The 9,427-nt window shown below is 40.8% G+C and overlaps 1 long non-coding RNA gene across 1 annotated transcript; it reads right to left on the bottom strand.

Annotated features, from left to right (window-relative positions):
* Positions 1-291: 291 nt before the first annotated feature.
* Positions 292-4,891, bottom strand: LOC306832644. Its single transcript, XR_013780257.1, has 4 exons — positions 4,714-4,891; positions 3,032-3,164; positions 1,574-1,809; positions 292-1,451 (listed from the first exon to the last, which is right to left on the bottom strand). It is a non-coding gene; the product is annotated as an uncharacterized lncRNA (long non-coding RNA).
* Between the last annotated feature and the right edge of the window lie 4,536 nt (positions 4,892-9,427).

Consider the following 9,427-nt stretch of genomic DNA (forward strand, 5'->3'; position numbering starts at 1 on the left):
GGTCAGTTTTAAACAAAAAGACAAAACATACGTATATACAGTCATGGACAAAAATATTAGCACCCCTGAGGAAATGCTAACTTACACCAAGAGCCAGACCCAGACCGTACTCACCTTTGAAGAAACTCCAGAGTTGAAGCCAGCTCAGATGGATAGTGAATGTTGAGACAATAGTAGCTCCCAAACATGAGGCACAGTGCAGAAATGAAGGAGGAGATGTTTGTGTTGACAAGGTTCCGATCCAGACTCAGCATGTACCTTCTTGAGGAATAGCAGGACTGTCCTATGAACAAAATATTTAACAGGTTATATTAATAAGCACTGCGCTCACATGACAACAAAAGAAAAGAAAAAAGAGAGACATGAAACTGACTTCCCACAGACAATAACAGTGGGTGTCAGAGGCACTTGCTCCAGTTGAACCTCTTCTGCCAGGCATGTATGTTCTACATGGAAGAACATGGACTCCTCCTTCTCATCGAAGTAGCTGAGCAGAAGCAGGAGCATCTCTTTCACATCATCTGAGCAGTCACTTTGCTGTCCCCGCATCCTCTGAAGCCTTGCGTAAGTCTGAAGGAACTTCTTGCTCTTGTGGACACAAACTGTAGTCATGTAGTTGAGAAGCCTTTTCCCCTTCAAATCCAAATTTTGTGTGAATGTCTCTTTGAGGTCAATCCCAGTTAGTTCTTTGAAGTGGACTGACATGCCAAGTTCATCAAACAAAAACGGCCACTCCTCTCTAAGGTATTTGATACTTTTCCCCTGGTTGACATGTTGACGCTGTGTGTAAAAAGTGGACTTCATCAGACATTTTACCTCCTCTGGATTGGAATCAGAGTGCTGGAACATCACCTTCAGCTTTTCCATCTTTTGCTGCTGGTTCTCTTGAGTTTCTTCACGGGGCAGACATTTTACATTCCATTTAATGCATCCATAAGTGTCCTGCATTGCTGCTCTCTCTTCTAGTGGGATCTCATCTGTGTCTGAGTCATCAGCCTGATGTTTTCTTTTTCTTATTTTGGGTGTTGAAGTGCGTCTCACATTTTCGATTCTGTTTTGCAACTGTTTGACAAGGGAATGGTAGCCTGGTCCAACAATATCGCCCTCTATTACGTCTTGCAGAGAACTGGGATATTTTGCCACCATTTTTTTTGCAACGTCAGTTGAATGTTTTTTACCTACATGAGGACATTTCTCCACCATCTCAGTCACAACAATCCGGACCATTTGCCTCCTCAGTCTTGGGCCTGGCCTTTTCCCTCTCTCCAAAGAATCCATCAGTTCCTCAGGAAATTTACTCCATGGAATTTCAAAGTTGTCATCCCACTGTGTGTCAAGTCCTGGGCTGGTGGAAGAGGTTGATGAACTTCAGGGTGAAACAGAGAGCGATGACAGCGATTGGGTAGGTGAGGCTTCCACCGATGTTAGTGAGCTGTTTTCTGGAGTTTGGTCTTTAAATGACAAAAAAATAAGACTGATTCACACTGTACAATATTACACAATGTCCATGTCATCTTTTGATTTTGAATAGTTGTGTGGTGTTTTTATTAGGTTAAAGTTGATTTTTACTTACATTTCCATTTCCAAACAGACAGAAGCTTTCTGGCTTGTACAGGTCTTAATGCCGTCATCAAATCAGCCTCCGTTACAAACTGTAGATCATCATACGTCTCGACTCCAATGGACTGCAAGTGCTCTACCAGGATATTTTTGTTTGCTGCTGGAAGTTCTGGTAGGACTTCCATGATGGCAATATCTAGGAAGGTTCGCTCCGAGTCACTCATCTTTGCTCTGAAGAAGAAATGCCACCTTCAAACAGAACAGAAAAGATATACAGTACATACAGTTAACAGAGCAGGGACATACATCAGGTAACAATTATATTAATGTCAAACTATTTACAGTGAGAAGTGAGTGAGCCTTAATTTGAGTTTATTTTGCCACAATACTGTGTTTTAGTGGAATGACTTGATATCCATCAAGAATATATGATACCAAAGGATAGAAATCGGGCAGGTCATTAATGTTGCTACACTGTAACCCAAGACTGTCCTTTGTCACAGAATACAGATGGTATTCTGAGAGGAAGATGCCTTTGTGGATATCCATCAAAACATACACAGATGTGTCATTCTGAATCAAGATGAGTAGAAGTTCACCAAACTCCACATACTCATCATTTCTGTACACAAGAAACTGTCCTTTTTTATATACAGTGCCCTTGTACTGAATGTCTGTGCTAACAGTGGTATTGCTTTCTGAAAAGGCTAACTCCCTGACTGCATGTTTAATAGTGTCACTGTAGAGGCTGGGATAAAACACACAGCAGTCTTTCACTTGCAGTAGTTTACTGCATTCTTGCCCAGCTAAAAGATATGCCTGATAGATCTGATGACGCTGTGACAAAGTTTGACAAATGTTTCTGAAGTTTTTCAAGTGTCTGGCACATCTTTTAAAATAACTGTGTTTACTTTCAAACCTAAGCGTCCATAACCTCATCAATGGACCAAATTTCAACAACAGTGCTGAATAATGGCGCAAATAGTGGTGCTTGGGTTTTAGTTGAATTTCAGGAAACAACATCTTTCTCAACTCCAAATATTCTTGGATCAAAATGTCAAGATATGCTATCTGGGACAAGGAAATGTTCTGAGCACAAATAAGATCTGCAATGTCTTTTAGCTGGAGAGCTAACTGCCATACTTCATCCTCATGGTTTTGCACTTTGTCACCAATCAAAACTGGTAGTAATCTCAAAAGATTCCAGTTTTGAATGGCTTGCCCTGATAACTTGGCTCCATCAGGTTTGACAACACATGGCTCACAGTGCTTCAGATCCTTTATACTTAAACTGTTTGATACGCCTGTTCAAGAGTAAGTATGTGAACCATTTTTTCTTTTTTATAATGTTATTCAGGTACAGTGCTAGATCATAGGATACGACTCCTTCAAAGAGGTCATGACCTAAACAAGGCGGGAGACCAGGCAGGGAGACGTGAAAAGACTCAAGGCTATTAAAGATAGAGTTTACCTTTATTCCTCTGACGTCATGGATGTTTTCAGCCTGGAGATCGGCAACAGCTGCGTCATACGTCTCTGGGGTGCGTGGAGGACCACAGGCATTCGGGTCAGCCTCAAACTCACTTCTTGTGACTTCACAGTACCTGCAAAAATATCGAGAGCAGCTGAAGTTCTCTGTAAACCCACCTATGCAATGAGAACCCAAGTTATCCCCGGCAATGCAGTAAAGACCCCCTTTTACTGTTTCTCCATCTACGTTTATTCCATCTGTCTCCAAGGATTTCAGATCTGCCAACAACTTTGAGAAAACATTGGCTATTCCAAAATGCTTAAAGTCCTTCTCAGCACACAACAAGACTAAAAACATATTATCAGTATTTGAACGCAAATGAATGGGTAAATTTGCTAATGAAAGATAGACTGCAAGAACTTTGTGCGTCTTTTTAGCAGAACCCAAGGGATTCACAACTTCAAATGAATCTTGGTATAAAATCAGTTTTAGGCTTTCGGGGTTTTCATTAAAGAACTGGTGACATTTGAAATTTTGTCCATCATATAAATCTGTAAAAACCTCTACATCAGGATCTCCAAACTGTTGTGACTGTGTATTCCTCCATAGATCTGACTGTAAAAAGCTCTTCAGAGTTTCTGCCACTGGTATGTAGTAAGCACATTTTTGTGTCATGTTTTCATCCATTCCCAATGCCACTTCTTGCGGTTCCGTGTATTTAAACATTTTTGCGAATGTCTGATTTCTGGTGTATGTTGTTCTTAATTGTCCCTGATGACAGGCAGAGAACAAATCTGACTCTTTAATGCAGTCACAGATTTTAGTGACTGCTTCATCTGCCAGGCCCATATCATTTTTTAATAAAGAACTTACTTTATTTATTGTGTAGGCTTGGCCTAACTCGTGCACATTTTGCATTTCCTCAACAATAGTCTGTATAGTAGAGGCAGGAATAAGCAGCTGTCCTTGCAGTTTAAGGTAAAAGAGACACATGTTTCTGAGATAAGAGTGACTTTCATTCTCTGGCATATCACTGGCTGCACTAGCTGTTGGCATGGCTTCATGTGTGTTTTCAGATTCATCTGTACTGGCAATGACATTTGGGGGCTGAGGGAGAGCTTCCCTGTACATGACATCAATACCATCGGGGGAGCATGCATTATGCTTCCTACACATGTGAGAAGTAAATGATGACTTTTTTGTAAAAACGTACTTACAGCCACTTACCGGGCATGACACGGACCTGCCCTCTCCAATATGATCATTTAAGTGAGACACTAGCTCTTTTACCGTGTGAAAATGGCGGACACATAAAGAAATCGCGCATTTTAAATCTGCAACAACAGCTTTAGGAGCAGCTTGCAATGCAGGTGCATTGTGCACACGATAAAAATGGCCCTTGAATGCTGCGTAAGTGGTAAATGTTTTACCACAGTTGGCGCCAACACATTTAAAAAGACAACGAGGCTCATTTCTATGCACTCTGCAATGTAGTACATATCCTCTTAATGTAGCCAATTCCTTTCTACAAAAGACGCAGGTGATCATTTTTAGGATTTTAAGTGATTTCTGAGCTTTTCGGCTGAACTATTTCATCATGCACTGATCTACTGCTAGCTTACACCCGTGTACTTTCAGCAAACATTTTCGTTTAGAAAAAGTAGCCTAAATGTGAAGCTTACCGTGCAAACGTTCAGATTCCCAATGGAACAGCCACAAACTTCAACCAAAACACGTCTTGAAATTGCAGATTTCTCCTAAAAACTTTTAAAAACGTCCGAAGATTTCCGCGCTGCTCCGTGTTCTCCGCTCCGCAGACCCGACCGCGCTGCTCTGGCTCGCTCGTTAGTGACGTCGGCTGCAGCCGTGAACGAGGAGCTTCTCCCGCTCCTTCCGCGATCACGTCATTATCCAATCAGAGACGAGCTTCAGCGGCGCACTTTTACGTTTAAAATTCAAATCAAAGTTAGGCGGACTCAGTGCACAATGAGAGAGTACTAGTTCACGTCTGTGGTTAGAGGAGGCACATTAAAACATTGAATTTTAAAGACTAAAAGAAACATAAAGCATGCACGTATTAGGACTAAACAGAAATGTTACTTTAAATATCCTATAGCCTATCAATAACTTAAATTTCTCATACACACTCAATATGCTACAAATAACCTAAATTATAAAAACAATGTTATTATAATTCTATATTTTATATAAATAGATAGGCAACCTCTCAGGTTCACAATGAATTTCTTAAAGAGAAAACCTTATAGGCCTACCTCAATTTGCATCGTTTCATCAATCATGTTAAAAGTATGCCTACAGCATAAACTCGTAAAGTAATTTACATATACCGTAAATTCCGGACTATAAGCCGCTACTTTTTTCTCACACTTCGAGCACTGCGGCTTCTACTCCGGTGCGGCTAATGCATGGATTTTTTATGGGGGACAATGAGCTTCTGCCGCAAAAACATTTGACTTCGTCACGTCGGATCTTAATATCAGTCATTTTGCGCTTCATGCACGCACCCTCATCATGGAAAACACACGGAGAAATACATATGATGCAGCTTTCAAGTTAAAGGCGATCGACCTGGCTGTCAAAGAAGCTAACAGAGCTGCTGCACGTTAAGATGACACTGACAGCGACAACAGAGACTGAGGAAGTGAGTAATGAAGTCATTCTGAGGCAGTGAATGGATGGACTTTTTCTTGTGAAATATATTACGGTCATCTTTTTCATCAGCCGTGTTACAGACACCGTCGGCTAGGCTTCGTGTTGTAACGGTTCATGTTGTAAAGTCAGTAGTTGATAATGTGTTCATAATTCCGATTATGTGGAGAGTCAGTGAATGCACCAGCGAGAACGTGTTGAGTGGCTGTATGAGAGAATGCTGGGAGAGAGAGTTGGATTGTTACGGCAAGTTATGTGTTGCTCTCTGCTGTAAACGGCGTGGTCACGGCCGACAGTGATCGGGTTATTAAGTTATTATTTGAACGCTCTCGTCGTCCTTTAACGTCCGTACGGACGCTACAGTATTTGCGGATGTTACCGGTAGCCTACGTCTGTGTAAATAGCTCTTGTTATAGCGTGGACACCTGCGGCTTATAATCAAGTGCGGCCTATATATGTACAAATACATTTATTTACTTATTTTTAGCCGGTGCGGCTTATATCCAGGTGCGCTCAATAGTACGGAATTTACGGTAATTTTTGTATTTTTAAAAACAACTGACTAAAACTATAGTTTTTACAGTATTTGCACCTCAAATTAACAAAACTGTTTTGTTATGAGTATTACAGTATTTCTCTGTTTTTGTTACCAATATTTGTAGTTTTAACAAATAAATTTGATTATAATCACATATTGTTGTTGTAAATATAACAAAAACATTCTGTTTAATAGTTTACAAAAGTTCACTGTGATTTAAACAAAAAATATATGTTTTTGGGTTTACAATATTTTTCTGTAGGGATTTTACATAGTTTTTATGTATATGTCACGGTCCTTTTTTACAGTGTACATGAGATTTAGATGACAGTATCTAAGGTGGGACCTAAAAGGCAGTTAAAGTCACCACTAATGTAGATGTGAGAGGCTCCGTCATCAGGAAGTAGGCCAAAGACTCTGTGATAGAAGTTGGAATTATTGGTGTTAGGTACCTAGATATTCAAAAATGTTACTGGGTAGGATGTAATATGTCCATTTAATAATACAAATCTCCCATTAGGATAAATCATTTTCGATGAAAGTATGAAAGGCACATTTTTATGAAATAAGATGGCCACACCCCGAGCTTGTGAAGTAAAGTGTGCATGATAAACCTGAGATGTCCAGCTATCTTTGAGTTTATGTTGGCTGTCTTTACAGAGATATAAGAATAGAACATCTGCTTTTAGTGAGTTTAAGTGTGAAAAGACCTTCCCCACTTTGATGTTTTTAGCTAAGCCCCTGACATTCCATGAAACTAGAGTCATTTTTCTTACAAGTTGACATTATAATATTTTAGGTATTTTATCTTTACATGAAAAGCCTTAGTAATTTGTAAGTTGAAATATAATTCTGCTCCTCTCTTCTCGACAGTCAAGCTCAGATTCACACACACCCACCCCACTGTTCCTCCCACCCTGCATCCCCATCGTGAGTAGGCCCATTTGTTAGGATGAGATCTCCATTGTAATGTCGTCTGTATAACGTAGTCTTGGTGGAAGTTCATCCTGAAGTAAGTAATCTCTGTGTATAAACTGTAGGACTGAGTGGACATTCAACATTTAAGAAACAGACACTAAGGTGATGTCTGTGTGTGTGTTTTCATTTGCAGGGAGCAACAAACACCCTACATTGTTTTACTTACTGTATGTGAATACTTCAATTATTTTTTGAACCATCAATTTCATTTCAGCAAAATTACTTTGCCACTGTAGTTGTATTTAAAATTCAACTAATTTTTGAATGTGATTTTTTTTCACCATAATGGGTAAGATATGTTGAAATGTTTATCAGAAAACTATAAATATACTATGATGTAGGTGTATCGGCCTTTCCAATCCTTTCCAAATTCCAAACCAAAGGCCGTGGGCTGAGCTAGGTCAGGTGATAAACTTTCAAACGCACTTCCAACTCTGACTTCAGTTTCTCGAAAATAGATTTATTTGCAAAAAGGTCTTCTTTCAGGTTCATCCAACAGTACATCGAAGGTAAACAAAAAATAGTTCTAACTGCGTACAAATCTATAAACAAAAAAAGAACTAAGTCTCTTAGCCAACGAAGTGTTCTGTTAGAAGTGGTGTTACGTGCCGTTGTGTGTGTGTGTGTGTGTGTGTCTGTCTCTGTCTGTGTTGCAGGTTCACATCGGAAGTGCCGCGCAGCGGGTTCCAATCAGGCAATCAGGGTGGGGAATATAAAGGAGGAGCTGGTGTGCTGCTGTTGTCTCCTGTTTTCTCGCCGTCCACATTGCTGATGTGCTTGCTGTGTTCTCGCCGTCCACGCTCCTGTTTTCTCGCCGTCCACATTGCTGATGTGCTTGCTGTGTTCTCGCCGTCCACGCTCCTGTTTTCTCGCCGTCCACGTTGCTGATGTGCTTGCTGTGTTCTCGCCGTCCACGTTGCTGTTTTTCTCGCCGTCCACGTTGCTGTTTTTCTCGTCTTCCACGTTGCTGGTGTGCTGCGGTGGTTGCTGCCCGTTTCGTGCAGTTGGTCCTGTGTGTTGGGATCTTCCGTTGAGCTTTCTTTAGTAGCTTGTCGTCCCTCATTTTGAGCGGATTGTTTTGTGTTAAGAGTTCTTTGTTAATAAATAAGTTTGTTTCTAATCCTACCTGACGCTGTATCTTTTCCCTCCCGGTTTGTATTATTTAGTTTATAAATTGTGTTGCTTCTGAGCGCCCTAGACAGCTCGGAACGTAACAAGTGGTCAAAAACTGGTTCCACTGCAAGTCTCTCATCCCAACATTTGCTATATCAATTAGGCTACACCTGTGTGTGTGTGTGTGTGTGTGTGGGGGGGGGGGGGGGGGCATCCTCAACAGTCCCAGAGGAACCTAAGAGAGTTCAGGAGCTCCCAGAAAAAGAAGAGGTTAGTAACTTGATTATAAAGATAGTGACAAGCAGTAATAAGATATGAAAGCTGAGACAGAGGGATAAGAGTTACAGGTGCCGATTCCCTCGGTAGTCTAGGGCTATAGCTGCATAACTATGAGCTGGTCTATACCTAAGCCAGCCCTAACGATGAGATTTATCAAAAAGAAAAGTTTCAAGTCTATTCTTAAAAGTACCTAATGTGTCTGCCTCCTGGACCCCTACTGATAGACGATTCCAAAGGAGCAGCACCTAATAACTGAAGGCTCTACCTCCCATAGTACTTTCAGAGACAGTAGGTACCACGAGCAGGCCTGCATTCTGGGAGCGTAATGTTCTTGATGGGTAGTACAGCACAATTAACTCTTTAAGATAGGATGGTGCCTGACCATTTAGAGCTTTGTAGGTGAGAAGAAGGATTTTAAATTCTATTCTAGATGTTATAGGGAGCCAGTGAAGAGAAGCCAATACAGGAGTAATGTGGTCCCTTTTCCTAGTTCTAGTCAGAACACGAGTTGCAGCGTTTTGGACCAGCTCAAGGATCCTTAGAGATTTACCATAGCACCCTGATAAAAGAGAATTACAATAATCCAATCTGGAGGTAACAAATGCATGTACCAGTTTTTCAGCATTATTTTGTGACAAGATCAGCCTGATCTTAGAGATATTACGAAGGTGAAAATAAGCTGTCTTTGAAATGTGTTTGATGTGGGAGTCAAAGGACACATCCTGATCAAAAAGAACTCATACATTCCTAACAGTGGTACTAGAGGCCACGCTGATACCACTAAGGGCCTTTATCTCATCAGAAAAAAGTATCTCTGA

This window comes from Symphodus melops, assembly GCF_947650265.1.
Source record: "Symphodus melops genome assembly, chromosome: 12".
NCBI classification, from domain to species: Eukaryota; Metazoa; Chordata; class Actinopteri; order Labriformes; family Labridae; genus Symphodus; species Symphodus melops.